Source organism: Drosophila takahashii, chromosome 3R (genome assembly GCF_030179915.1).
Source record: "Drosophila takahashii strain IR98-3 E-12201 chromosome 3R, DtakHiC1v2, whole genome shotgun sequence".
Classification (NCBI taxonomy): Eukaryota; Metazoa; Arthropoda; class Insecta; order Diptera; family Drosophilidae; genus Drosophila; species Drosophila takahashii.
The window spans coordinates 14,429,504-14,444,665 of NC_091681.1; the positions used below are offsets into that span (position 1 = coordinate 14,429,504).

The window sequence follows — 15,162 nt, forward strand, 5'->3', positions numbered from 1 at the left end:
GTTTCTGGCTTTTTTTTTGTGCTGGGAGGCCGTCACTTTTGAACCGGAAGTTTGCGTGAGTTGCAAAGGGAAAATAGGGGTGGGAAATGGGTGGGGTGGCAGAGTTTCCTGGAGGCGGTGTCGAGGGGCGTGGCTGCTATGTTGCCCCTGATAAATTGAGAGGCGGTTGTATTTTTGGCCAAAAACATCAACTAGTAGCGTGTTAGCAAAGGAAATGTAAAAGGAAAGGTGAAAATAAATAATTGTAAACCGTTTAGAAGAGGATTTGATAGCTTAAATTAAATATTTAAAAACATTGTTCTTTATATTTTGAATGTTTACTTTACCTTTGCATTTTTACCTAAATTTATTGCATGTAAAATTTGATGTATAAATAAAATCTAATAAATTTTTATGTTGGGTCATCCTAAAACATGCTAAGAAGTTTTAAAGTCCATATTATAAGTATTTCTTACATTCCTTAAATATTTAAAGCACGACCTTCAGTAACTCCTTCAAAAACTGTCAATAACCCAGTCCACATAAGTCGAAAACACAACTGGAAATAAGCACTCGAGTAAAGAAGTGGCCTTATTAAAAGATTGGTTGTACTTCAGCTTTAAATCAAAGCGAACCTTATCAATTAGCGAGGCAAAAGCATAAAACGAGGGGCTCTTCGGGAGCCAATGGGGGAGTAAGCTCAGACATCGGGGAAGCTCCCGGATTAATGCAGCATGTATAATCCTGCGGAGCGTAATTACCGCAACTAACGCTAACCCAACAGCACCGCAACTATCAACACAGCGCTTTGATTAATTATATGATCCATGTTTGGTTTTCCGAACACCCTTCTGGGACCCTCTACCCTTTCCCTTTGCCTGCGGCTTTTGTAAAATTAATTAAGTCGAAATGAAACCAACCAGAGCCCGACTTTGTTTGATGAGGGGAAAAGTTGGCTGCCTGGTTAGTTGGCTGTCCGGCAGCTGATAAAATAACGCATACGCCGCGTTGCCTCGCGAAAACTTGCCAATTTGTATGGCTGGCATTACATTAAATTTTGCAAACCCAACTCAACAAATGGCAATCAAGCCAAGAAAGTTGCACGACAAATCATTGAAAAGTGTTCAATGCAATTCTTAGCCACCACCAATCCAACAACAAGCACTTTCAGGAAGGGGAAAACCACAAAATTCGGTGTAATCCCATTTAAGCAAGCTGCTTTTCAGCAGTTGATTTGCTTTTGGCTTGGAGCGTGCTTGAAATCTGCTATCAACACTTGTTTATAGAGACGGTTCCCTCGTTTCGCCCCGTCTCTTCTCGAGGAGTAAGCTCTTCCGGCTAAGAATTGTGCCCAAAAGAAGAGAAGCGATTCAAGGCTTACGCATTTGTCGTCTTAGTTGCAGCTTCTTGTGATTCTGCTGCTGCTTCTGGTGGTACTGCCACTCCCACTTCTCCATTCTGCTGCGGCGCCTCTTAATCCATTTGCTGCAGTGCCAGTCACGCCCACCGGCGTATACACGCCCTGGCAATAAAACTTTTACTCTGGCCCTTTCCTCGAGGCCCTAACTTTGCTCGTGAACGAGTGCCTGCAATTTTTCCCCAACAACCAGAGGCGATGACGATGACAGCGACAACGTCAATGAGCTTTTCTTGCCCAGCCAGCGTCAGTCGGCGATGACAGCGGCTTTTTATACCCCGTAAATGCAAAAGGATAGGCCAAGCTAAGGAGTTGATTGATTTTAAATGGAATAAATACATTTTTTATTAATTAACGATAATATTCCCATACCATGTCATTATTAGAACGGATTAACATAGTAATTTCTCGCCAAAAACTATCCTACACGTTTTAAGTAATGTAACCACAAGACCAATTAACATTACTTTAGAAATTCCGTAATACTCATTTGATAACTTTATAAAGTTTTCTTCTTTTTATTATTTATAATATTTGTGCTTTCTTTAATATTTAATTTAATATAAATACGAGGTTGACTCCTGATATGATTTGCGATTTTTTTATTCGGTATCCTTTCAGTTCATCACTTCATGTAACCCCCATACCTTCCGTTGTTTATGCGATTCTATTTACTTGAATTTTTTCTTAAATTTATTTTCGGACTGACCTACATTGATGGCTGTCGACTTGGCCACGCCAGTGCCTTTGTGCTGTCCTCTTCTTTCTGCCTCAAGAACTTTAGCTGTCTTTGGTTATATGGTATGCCAACGAAAAACGTCATATGATTTTTGATTATAACGTCAATGGCACGACATAAAGCTCGCAGCTGCTCTTGGCTTGCTGTCTTTCGTAGCGCCATTTCTTGTTTTAAAAATATAAAAGAAAAATAGTGTGAGACTAAGTATTCTAAATGTTTGACAGCTGGATAAACGACAAAAAAACAGGATGGAAAGCTTTTTGTGGCCGTCAGAAGATTTGAATACACTTTCTGTTTTGTTACAAGTTGGAATAAAGAAATTTTAATAAAAATGGTAATATAGATCTGAAAAAAGCTGGTAATTTTTGAAATGAAGAAAATGTAAAATAAAATAAACAAACAACAAAATAAAATAAACAAATAAATAAACTAAACAAAGTATACCTACGTAATTCAGATATTTTTTCTTTAATTCAAAGTAAATGTCAATAATTTATATCCATTATTTAAAGGACTATGAAGTAAACAGAAAAATATACAAGGACAAGGCTGACTGAATGGTGTATAAGGTCAGAGTTCATCGATGCATATAAACGACAAGCCCCAGGGCAACAAGGGTATAAAAAAATGGTAGAAATAATGTTGTCGGGCGACAAGAGTTCGCTTTTTCCATTTCCATTTGCCTCCGAATCTGAATCTGAATCCCAACTCCCAGTTGCTAACCATTCTGCCACTTTCTTCCGCCATGGGCAATGGCTTCTGGTCCTTTGTTCTCCGTCGCCGTCTCTTTCTCCGCCTCTGTTTCTGTCTCTATCTCTATCTCTGCACTCTGCTTCCCGTTTCCTGCGTTTTCGTTGCGCCAAAAATATGAAAATTGCTTGTTGTTTCTGTGGTCTCCATTCTTTCGTTAGCTATCCCCAAAACACTGCTGAAAAAAAAAACATATTTAAATAAATTTATATGTTTTTTTGGATCAAAAGCAAGGGGTTTTTAGAAATATATTTGTAAGTATAGAGTTCAAAATATTATTTTTTAGTGCAGGCCCTTTTTACGTATAAAATTAAATTACTTAAGCACTTTGAAGCGAGTTTTTCTCAGTGTAGCCCATACACACTCCATTGTAACTGGGGTAAACCCCATCAATTGTAATTTTAGCCTCTGCCTGCTTCTTGTAAGCTAAATGTCGTACATTTAGCTGTTTTGTTGTCATTTCTCTTTGTTGTTCTTATTATTACGGCTGTTGAAATAGTTTTACGAGATTGTCCCATTGCCTTGATTTCGCAGTTGGAAAGACCGACCAAGATTGTTACCAAGATTGATCGGAATTGGTCTGCTTTCAGTAGCAAGTTTTCCATAATTAACATATTTCAATGTGAAATATTAGGCCATTTATTTTGAGTCCACTTTACTCGCTTCATTTTGGCCAAAAACAAGCTGAAAATGCGTACTCATAAAATGGAGGATGGGTGCAGATGGGGGAGGCTCTATTGTTCCAAGCCATTCTGGAATTCAGGCCAAATATTGATGGATTTTGATTGCCAAAATGGCTGAAAAGCCACATGGAATAAGGGAGATGACTTCAAATAAAGTTTTGACATGCAATATTTATTCGCTTTTCCTTCTAAATTGATAGATAGAAAAATTTCAAAATTGGCAGCATTTGAGGGCGATTTGCAATAGTTGGCAAAAAAAGCGACTTTGTTATGTGTCACTTGGCATTTAAAGAATTCTGAAATAATCTTTACTTAATAATCTCAAAGAATTCTTTATGGAATCAAATTCCGGAGAAGTATAGATTAAACTGTACCTTGATATGCAAATGCTCATTTTTATGGATAGTTGCTATGAATCATGGCTTTTGATAATAAAATGGTATGACAATCAAATTATAGAGGCAAAACTGAGTTTTGAGGTATGTCAGATAAATAAATAGAATAAATGATGCATAAATGTAGAAAAATGTGTGCCCAGAATATGCACTTTTTTAATTAATTAATTCGTAATTGCATTTTTATATTTGTATCCTTAAGCTTCTTAGCTTTAAGGTTTATAATAAAATTATATTTTTTCGTCTCCATTTTCCTGTTCATCTCGGCACAATTTTTAATTAAAGAAAAACTAGAGCAAGTGCATACTTAAACTTTAAATCACAACTTTTTCTTAGAAATCCATACAAGGGGGCAGCGAATTCCCATTGAGAACAGTCTGTAACGGAATCATATTTCACAGTCTCTCATGTAAATTAACTTCCACGAGGGAAAAACCTCTCAGCTGCATTAAGGTTGCGGACGAGCTGCGTTAAACCTCTCCTAACCGCACACCATCATCATTAATTGCATATACATATATGTTCAGATGTGCACTTGTGTGCGGTCTTACGTAAGTGTATGGGTGATTTTAATCATAATTTACTAGGCCAGCGGCCACAGCTGTTTGCTTTTCCCATTTTCCGGCGTAAGTCAATTAATAATGCGTCGAATATTAAATTTATGCAAAAAGGCAGCGTTAAGTGCATTAATAACTTATCCCAATAAGGGGGTAATGAAACCGCAGTTATCTACGAAAAGCAGGGACGTTTACTGCCAGTGAAAATTCTGAGAACACAAATTTAATTAGTTTTTGGAAAGCTTTAACAATTTTAACACTCGAGAAAATTAAAACACCTTTTATTTGAAGTTTTATGATTGAATAACTATTTTTATTGAATTACTAACGATTGAATAATTTGATTAAAAATGGAAGTATCTACTATCTGCAGAATTAAAATTGCGATAAGACAAGCCCCTGAATAAGTGAAACTACGCAATTGCTTAATTATATTTTCAGCGGGTCAGATTACTTAATAAGCGTTTCACATAAATTAAGCGACAAATTATTTTGCAATTGATGACAACAGCCCGCCCGAAGGGCCAAACTGTGGCTAAAGATCGGAAAATGCAATTTATTTTATAAACTCAGCGCCCTGCATCCGAATAATGAATCATTAATTCTGTAAACAAATATTAACATGTTGCAAATGTGTTGAATTTTAAACCCACGTAATTGGCAAAATATAAAAGTGAAAAATAAATAAATAGAGCCAACGAAAAAAAAATATAACCGACGAGGATGGGATTCGAACCCACGCGTGCAGAGCACATTGGATTAGCAGTCCAACGCCTTAACCTCTCGGCCACCTCGTCATCTGATTTATTACCTTCCGTTTTGCAATTGCATAGGTTCTGTAACTGCAAGTAATACTGTTATATCACCATATAAAAATATCTCCGACTCTAATCCATACAATTTAACTTACGCCAGGATAATAAATACGTACGTAAATAGAAAAACCCCCTAAATATTATTCTGCAAATTGCTTTCTGCATCTGTTATTGCAACTCAAGCAAATAGAACAGCAGTCCTTTTTTTTGCTTTTGTTATAAATTCATGGGATAACTAAATAGAGAAAACTGTCGAAATGAAAATGAACAACCGACAGTTTGTTGGCTAGGTTTGGACTATTTTTTTCTCTTGCGGCATGGTGCGGATGTTTAGGGGAAAGGGTTTTTCGGTAACGCCCACACGCATTGCCATGCATCGTTTTGCGTTGGAAATTTCACTGCCACTCGCTTGTCTAATTTATTTGCAAATTTTTGAGTGCTATTCCCTGCTGCAGCTGCTCTCCCACTTGTGGGTTTTTATTTTAATTTGTTTTTGTGTGTGCATTTAATTATTGTTTATTTGTCTGGGCGAATTGCAAATTATGTACACTTGAAGCGAATAGTAATTTTACAGAGAATAGTAAATAAAATGGATTTGAGGCTGATTTAGTCAGAATTTTAAGATCAAAGAAAGATTTCTTTGCCAGCTTTGAGCGAAGAAATCAACGAATTTGGTTTGCTTACTTTTATTCGCTAAATTGGTTTTAGTATTATGGATTTAATTATTATGAAGTATACATTAAAAATACATAAGTGTTTTTAAAGCTGGCAGAAAATGTTGGTAAGTATCCAACAATAAATGTATTAAATTTGTAAGCCTGTGCATTTGAGATTCCCCTTTAATATATTTTAAGGCTTTATCCAATTTTCTAGTTGGCCAAAGTTTTAGCATTTCATAGAATATTTTTATTTAGCTCTTATACATGTTCGTGTATAAATTTATATATTTTTTCCTCTAAAAGGCACTTCTGGCATAAGCACAAAAATAAACAAAATGGCAACAACAGTTGCTAAACTATGCCCTTCCTCCCGACGAATCCTTTTTCCGAGAAGAAACTCTTGGAGAGCGGCGGCGAACAAAACAAAAGTTTAAAATGCATTTTAATTACACGCGTCTCGGTGGCCTGTGCCCCGCCCACCTCCTCATTGCCGCCTTCTTTTGAGTCATGCAGTCTGCGCTTCCATTTAATGGGCAAAAGTGCTTAAAGCAGCAAAACGCAGACCTGCAATTAAATTAATTTTTCGGTTTGTTTCGGCGCTTTTTTATTTTATGGGCCTGGCCCAGCAGAAGCAGCCTCAATGCGTCGAAAGTGGACAGCGGTCAGTGAATAAAAAAATAAAAAAGGCAACAATTAAAAAAGTGTGCCAGCGTTTTCGAGCAGCCAAGCGACAAGTGACAAGAATGCCGCCAACAACCTTCGAAAGTGGGCGGTGGGCTGGGGGTTGTCTGTTTTCATTGGGTTGTTTTCGGGTGGCTTGCTCCGAAATTCGAGATTAAGCACTCCGACAGTTTGTCATTTTTGCGCACATTCATTTAAATGTCGAAATTAATGAACAAGAGGAGCAGTCTGTTCAAGACATGCAGTACGCAGGCGAATTGCTCAACTAATTGGCTAAAAGCATTTCGGGGAAAATGCATTTTCTGGCAGCTCAGAATTAATTAGGAATTTTATCATTGATGCATGCAAAATCAATTCCTAGCTTAAAAACTTTTCCAATTAACGAGAGTTCCTTCCCCTCATTCTTTCAGCAAAGTTCGGCGAATAAGTGAAATATATGTATTTATTGCTTCGCAAAAAGTAAACCAATATTTCGCTCCATGACTCTATAAAACTTTATAGGAAGCAGTTGAAAAAGTAAAATATATACATCTTTATTTTTTTTCCTTTGAAGCGGCACACAAACTTTTTATTAATGTTTGTCGCACTTTTTGGTCGGACATGCGGCGCCCGAGTCTAGGAAGCAATTTTTATGTTTCGCCCATTGTTTGTTGCCTTTTTTTTTTGTAGCTCTACGAAATAAACACATTTTTATTACAAAATATTTTGTGTTGGATGCGAGCGTTTTATTGCACCAGGGTTGGCTCTAAATCAAAAGCTTTTTACACTAACTTAAATTATTTGCCAGGCCAAAAAAAGGGGTACAAAAAAATCCATGCATAAAATGCATAAATATGTGAACGCCCTACAAAAGTAAAGTTGGCCAGCAGCCGGAAATGGTAATAACATCTATACACAGTGCGTTTCACAGCTGTAAAGAGCGTTATTTTAACGAAAAATAAATCGAGTTCATGAACATAAATTCAATTGTGAGGAGATCCAAAAAATACATTTTTTGGTATAATCCTTTTCAATTTACTGTATTGTTATTTGGAATAAAATTGGAATTTTCGCTTTTATTTTATTGCATAAATTAATGCTGCGTGCGATTTTAACGCGAATTAAAAATAAGATTAAATTGTTCAAAAGCTTTATTTTATTTCCTGCTGATAAAAATGTATTTCCTTCAAATAATGATGAATTGGAAATAAATGTGAATTTATCACTGATAAGCTTTATATTCCCAGCCGATAAAAACACTTTTTCGTTTAAAATGTATTTCTTTCAAATAATGATGCATGGGAAATGAATGTGAAATTTACACCGATAAGCTTTATTTTCCCTACCGTTTAAAAATATTTCTTTGAATTTGTAATTTTACTTAAATGTTTAAGAGTTATGTGTAAAAATATTTAATATTCTTAAAATATATACTCTTTATAAATAGAAAAAAAGTGTGAAAATATTAGAAAAGTTCTTTAGTTCATATTTCACTATAGCAACCTAATGACTCTTCTTATCGATTGCAATTAGGCCTAAAGTACCTGTTCCCTTGCAAAATTCGTGCCAAATTGAAGTAGGCAACAACTGAAAAGTCCTTCTGAGAACATTACGTATACGCCACGTTCTCGACTGTTGCTGTTGCTGTTTGTGTGTTCCAATTGTTCTCGGCCCGGCACTCTTCGTCTTGGCCGAAAGGAGTGCAAAATGTTGCTGATTAAGTGGTTGCCGCAAGCAATTTGCGTCAAGTGAAGCGCGTGACTCTCAGCATGTGTCACCCGTACAGTGGAGACTCGAACAAAAAGCCGACGAGGAGGAGAAAGCGGAGGAGGGGCATGCAAAAACAAAAGCCACGATGCGAAAGCGACAATTACAACCGTAAATTATGCCACAAGCAACAGCAACAATAACAGCCCGGCCACGCCCACCTCGGTTGGCCTCCGTTTTGGCCTGGTCCGCCAACTTGGCCACAAAAGAAACAAGCCCAAACAACAACAACAACAACAACAGCAGCAGCGGCAACAACGACAACGCCAACGACAACTCAATTAAGTAAATGAGTGAAAACCGAGATGTTGTTGCCCGTGCTGCTTATGTTGTCGTTATGTTGTTTGTGGATGTTTGTTGTTGCTCTTGGCAGAGTGGCTTACTTGTGTAATTAAGTGAGCAAATCACAAAATAATTATCCAGCTAGGGGCACAAACTGCAATCGCTAAGTCACTTCTCGCTCTCTTTATTCTTCCGAGTATTTACTCCTGATGTCGTCATTGTAATTTTCCAAAAGAATGCAATTATCGCACTCTGTCTCCCCTGACAATTAGCTAGCATAACTAAAGCTTATCTCAGCGTCATGCAAAAAGTCAATTACGCACAGCTTAAATGGCCCACAGAAAAACTGGCTAACACCCACATGCACACCCACACCCGCAAGAACACCCACACACTCACATGCGCAGGCTGAAAAGGACATTTTGTAGCTATTGCGTCCTTTAGACGGCTGGCCACCCATTTCCCATTCAGGCGCAGGCAAATTTGACGCGTGCAATGAAATGAATGCAGGTGTGACATGAAATGGTAGTTCTGGAAAAAAAAACTAAATGGAAAAGAATTTTACTTTGGCTGCAAAAGGTGAAAGCAAGTGCCCGTTCTGTCAAAAGGATTTAAAGCTTTAAAATTTAAAAACTTGCTTTATTTGTTTGCTCTTTATAAGGGGTTACTGAGAAAGAAAAAAAAACGCCGGGATCAAATCGATATGCGCATGGTAAATTTCTTGTATTTATACGCATATAGTTTTTACTGTGCAATACCGATTTCTCTCCCACTCGGGATTCTCTGGATCATCCAGAGATCCAGATCATTTGATATTTAGATCAGGAATTTTTATTCAACAAAAAAAACCTTAATAAATACCTTATAAACTAATCAAAGACAAGGAATACCTCAAAAAACGTTAATACATCTAAGTCCCTTAAGCCAAATTACAACCCAAAAAGACCATAAGAACTTTTAACACTATTAGTTCAAGGAAGATTGGGTGTAAAGGAGGGGATTAGGATTAGGAGGAGAAAACTTTTCGAAATTCATACAAGTTGCGTTTTTAATCATCGCCCGCGCACTTTTATGGTAAACTATTTTAAGTATGCGCTGTCGATTCAAGCGAAAGTTAGCGATTTACGAGCACCTTCACAGCACTCAGCTCACGCGTATGCTATACGCAAATATTACGTATACGTATGCGTACATGTATGGAAAGCCCCTGTTCCACTCCCCCGGGCTTTATTGAACCAACAAAAAGTTGAGCAGTCAGCGAAAATGGCATTTCCGGTTGAAGTTGGCACACAAACAAAATTCCAGCAATGTCGCGTTTATTTATAAGGCAACCCGAAATGCAGGCACGCACATGGTATATATCAGCCCCTTTCCTGCTTTTCCGACTCCTCCTACACTCTGATTTCACTTGTTTTTGTTTCGCTTTTATTTATTTTTTTTTCTACTTTTTGTCGTTGGCGACGTTTTTGGCATGCAAGTTTTGCACTTTCCTTTTTTTCTTCTCACTTTTCTTTATTTTTGAGTGACTTTTTGCTGTTGCATGCACCAAGTGCAGACATAAGGCGAAAACGAGGCAAGGCGGGGTCTTAACTAGGTCGATCATTTGATGGCACACGCACACACCTAAGCCCACCCGAACTCACATTAAATATTTACCAACACTCGGAAAAACAGGGCCATCTGATGGCTCAAAATGTTTCGATTTCCAAGCATTTAATTTTTGAAACTGAAATATTTATCTGCAGGCTTTTGAGAGAAAGCATTAGTTTTAAATGAGTTTTAACCAATAATGTCCACATCAAAAACTTTGTTTCTTTTTATATTAATTTATTTTTGATAATATAAATATGTATAAGAAGTAGATTCAATCAATTTAATTGTATGGATTTTAATTTTAGAGTTACAATTTAATAAGTAAAATTAACAATATACAAAAGCGGTTAATAATTTTCTCAATTTAGTATCAAATTTAGCATATTTTCAAAAAATGTTAGTTTTCCTTTTTAAAAATCAATTTTCCCAATAAAGTTTTCCGCAGTGCCATTATAGTGCGAGTAAAAATGGCGTGCGGAAATTATATAAGCTCACTTTATGCTATTAAGTTTTGACTTACTGCCTGTCTGGTGTCTATTTGTCTGCCCGGCTGCCTCCGGGTGAACCATGTGCTTCCAGTCCGGCCGTAGCCATAGTCGTAGCCTTCCAATTACATTACCCCGGTCTCGGATCGTCAGCGTGCTCCATTTCTCGGTCGCTTCCTCGACGGAAATACGGGGAATATGGTCGCCCACTTTGAGCCGGGCAAATATTTGCCCTGCCTTCGACTGAAAAGGTGATAAACTTGGCATAATGCAATATTTAATGTTTGAACAGGCATTTAAAAGGTTATATAATGCAGTTATGCTGTTGCCCCGCCCACACTATCATCATCATCCCCGTAGTTATCATCACCATCAGCGTCAACCATCGTGGTCTGAAGTATTTCTGGCCGGTTGTTTGCCCAGCGCTGATAAGCTTTGAAATATTTTGCCCGCCCTTGCATGTGAAAATGCAAAATAGACGTGCACTTGCAACAAAAGTTTCTTAAACTAGAATTTTAAATTGTATTTAGTTTTATATCCTAACTAAGTGTGCCAAAGACTTAATGATTGGATTAGCATTAGTTTTTAATGACTTACAATTTGTTTCAAAATTAAAGTCCTTAAAAAGAGGTTATTGCTTAAGAATTCTAGTTTTAACCATTCTAATCCGTAGTGTAGGCCGCACTAGAACCATTTCCAGGGCCCAATCTACTTACAGTCGGAGCATTAGAGGCAGGGCCAAATCAGTGACTGGGGAGATTCGGGTACGGTGTGGATGGATAGACATAGACCTATATATGGGCACAAACATACTCACTGAGTTCCAGCTCCTCAAAGCTACTGGGTTCGTGTGAGCGTGCTTACATGCTTTCGACTCTGTTGATTAATGTTGTTGGCCACCCAGCTGAGCATTGAGTAATGCCAAGCAACTTCTGCTTGATGGATAAACGGGACTCAGCAGGTCTTCCCATCCATCCGTTTCTCCCCAGTCCGTATTAGGGCCAAAAGAATGTTACACTCGGGCCAAAGTGTGTCTGGGGCATGCACATAAAATTACCTGAATAAACACTGAAGTTGCCCATGGAGAGAGGTGTGCAGAGTCCAAATTTGGCATTCATTTGTGTTTACAATCTTCTGAAACATTAATAGATATTTGGGAGGTTTTCTAAGAACTAGTTGAAATGGATTAAATGAGAATTATACTAGTTTTTTTTTTAAGATTTATAGGTTAGCATACTAAAGAAAGCAGTGTTTAAATATCAAAATTACATTGATTTGTATTAATTGTTTTTAAATATCTTAGATATATATTATCAACTGGACTTTCATTAGCCCAACACTTTTAATTTAATAAAAACCGAAAGGTAAATTAAAAGAATAATCAAATCATTAGTTAATACTATTAATATAATTATTATTAAACGTCAGAATTATCCTCTTCAGAATTATTTTCGAAAGAAATACTTCCTGCACATGCAATGTTGGACCAACTCGGTGACCTTTGTAAATCTACCAGCCTTGTAATTCGTATACTTGCGTATAAAGAAATAAGGAAATTATATCTAAATAAATCAATGGCTCATTTGCCAATGCCCCCGCCCTCGAGCAGCTGTTTACATAGGATATATGTATACATATATGCGCCCACAGCAGCACATGCGTATAAACAACGTCTTATAGACACCCCAATATACAAATATACATACATATCTGTATGCAGTGATCGTGATTGCGATCGGTTCACACATAATGCCGCTCCATCGTGGCACGCGCCTCGCTCTAAAATCGGAGGAGCCGACGCACGTGAGAGAAAAGAGGGACGGGACAGAGTTGGTGTTATATGTGTGTGGATATAGGATAGAGATCGAAAAAGAGAGATCGCCTTTTTTTGGGAGAGAATAGTGCATTTATTTTTAGGATAACAATGGGCCCCAAAGAGCACCGGCAAGCGGGCGATGTTCAGCGGATTTCTATATTTTCCTCGGGAAAAATCGAGGAAAATTTTTCAGTCGAGCGCATAGAGCAACGCGAGCAAGGCGTCCAAAGGCCGCCAGTGCGCGAAATATTTTGTATATATACCAAATATATACCCAAAAATACCTATAGATATCTACATATATATGTGCACAGATAGCCCACGGTATAAATATATACTCGAAAATTATACTACATATGGTGGAGGAGGAAAAAAGAAAATTATTTCTCAGTTTGACGAAAAGTAAAATGTGAAATTTTGTGTGTGATTGTGTGAGCTGGTCATGAAAAATTGCAATACGAAGAAAAGGCCATAAAAGTGAGCAAAAAGGAAGAGATAGCAAATATCTCGGTGTGTATCTATAATAGTATTATCCCAAAAAAGCGACGAAATACACCAGATCCCAACAACAAGTATCTTTCAGATACGTATTTCGAATTCAGATTCGGATTCGGATTCGGTTGTGGTCTTGGTCTTGGTGTCTGCGGTAACGCTTCCTCGTTCCCATCCCATCGCATCACCATCATCATCTTCCACATCCACGTCCCATCTATGCTATTTAGTTTTTGGGGTATGTTTTCTAGTTGCCGTTGCCTCTCTTGGCTGCTTTTACTTTTTATTTCAACTGCTGCGCCGCTGATGCTGATGCTGCTTTTCTGGTCTTTTGCTCAAATAAAAATTCCTCTTGCGTGTTAGCTAAAAGTTATTTTTAAAAATTTCTTTTAATTTTGTTTTCTCGCTTGCGCGGAGATACGAGACTTTAAATACGGCGACGTCTTCGTCTGGCGATTGCTCTCAAGGAATTTCAGCTCTCGCCGCTGCATTAATGCCGCATAAGAAAGCAAAACCCCACAAAATATTACAAGTTTCCGCCTGATACACAAATTAGATCTTGCAAATTAGCGAAATTAAATTGCATTGCATGCTCGGTGTAATTATTTCAACATCTATCACAGTTTTTCCTGCCCGATCTTATCCTCTTTTCAATTTTTCCGCTTGGAAGAAGTCTGTGTGTGTGTGTGGGTGGCAGTTGAAAATTGCACAAAGGAGCAGCCCAACCCTTCAGTTCCAGAAATGTGTTACGTATACGCCGGTTGGCCTTAACTTGGCTTAAGTGCGCTGCATTATGCCACAGCTAATTGAATGTAATACGTACAACTTGGGGTGTATAAACAAAATATATTATTTGTGCAATAATGCATTAAATTTTGCAAGCCAAACAAAGCAGCTTAAACATAATGGCTATTGGCAAAAGGGAAGTGCCTTATTTTCCCAGCTGGAAGATAATAGAATGAACAGGCATCCTGTCCCGAAGATTTATGACCTCATTAATATCCGATCAACCTGTTCAGGCCAAATCGGTTGCTTGTAATTAAGCTCCTTCGTTGCCTGTCAGCCGGACTGTAAACAAACTCACCACCTCACCAAAATGGCAATTAGGCAGGGCCTTTATTTCACTACAGTTTGTCAAATGCAATATCCGTGAAAATGGACAGTCGGACGACGGAGGCGACAGACATTGGCAGACCAACAGACAACGAACCTGGCCATGGCAACAATGTCACAACTCAAGTGTCAAACAAAAGGCGACGATGGCAGTGGCAAAAGCACAGGCAACGCAACCAAAACAACGTCAATTTGGGCGGAGATTCTCAGGGAGTGAAGTGGAGGGTACGGATCTGAACGAAACAGAACGGGGAAGCTAAAATATCAAAATTTGCACAATACTATGACTTTACGCTGGTGACAACAAAGCGCACAAATATTTTCCATTCAGCTCTCGGGTGTATGTACATTTTGCATAACTCAAACAAAGTAACTAAGCGAGCTACCAATTTTCAACTAAAATATTTAACATTGAAAGTTTAGCAAAAGAACGAAAAACGTAAACTATGCAATATTTTACAATAGTCTTTAAGGTGAAGACCGCCGAAATCTTTTAGTCAAGTATATTAATGTAAATAAATAGGGAAAAGAAAGACATGTAATGCAGTATATTTCCACCGTTATCCAATTTTTAATACAATTCATTTTACACCAGCTTCTTCCTCTCTTTTTCAAAGTTATTTAATATTATTTTTATTATATTATTATTTAATATTAATGCTAACAGCATTGCATGGTAAAAACGATATGCCAATAAATACCACAAATATACCATGCGCATATCGATTTGATCGCAGGGTGTGTATTTTTGTGAGTAGAATCATATCAAAATAAATCCGCATTAATGTCTTAATTTAGTGTAATCGGTAGGCGGTTTAAGCGGAAATAATTTAAATTTGTTTATTTTGCACAGCTATTGCAATTTCAGAGCTCATTATTCAGCTACCGTTGTGGCGTCAAATGTTGTAGCAAACGAAAACTTTTCTCGTATTCGGTTCCAATTTGCAAATATTAGTTTTT

The 15,162-nt window shown here is 37.5% G+C and overlaps 1 protein-coding gene and 1 non-coding gene across 9 annotated transcripts in view; one reads left to right on the forward strand and one right to left on the reverse strand.

Annotated features, from left to right (window-relative positions):
• Nuak (Nuak family kinase 1) overlaps nt 1-15,162 on the forward strand; it is a 53,093-nt gene that overhangs the window by 10,438 nt on the left and 27,493 nt on the right. Inside the window, exon 1 of one of the 8 annotated variants that reach the window (XM_070217338.1) lies at nt 13,234-13,327. The exons of the other annotated variants lie outside the window; for them this stretch is intronic. The gene's annotated coding sequence lies outside the window, so the exon portion shown is untranslated. Of the gene's footprint in view, nt 1-13,233; nt 13,328-15,162 lie in introns of those variants that run through there. 8 annotated transcript variants of the gene reach the window in all.
• Nucleotides 5,236-5,317, reverse strand: TRNAS-GCU (transfer RNA serine (anticodon GCU)). The gene has a single exon. It is a non-coding gene; the product is annotated as a tRNA-Ser (tRNA).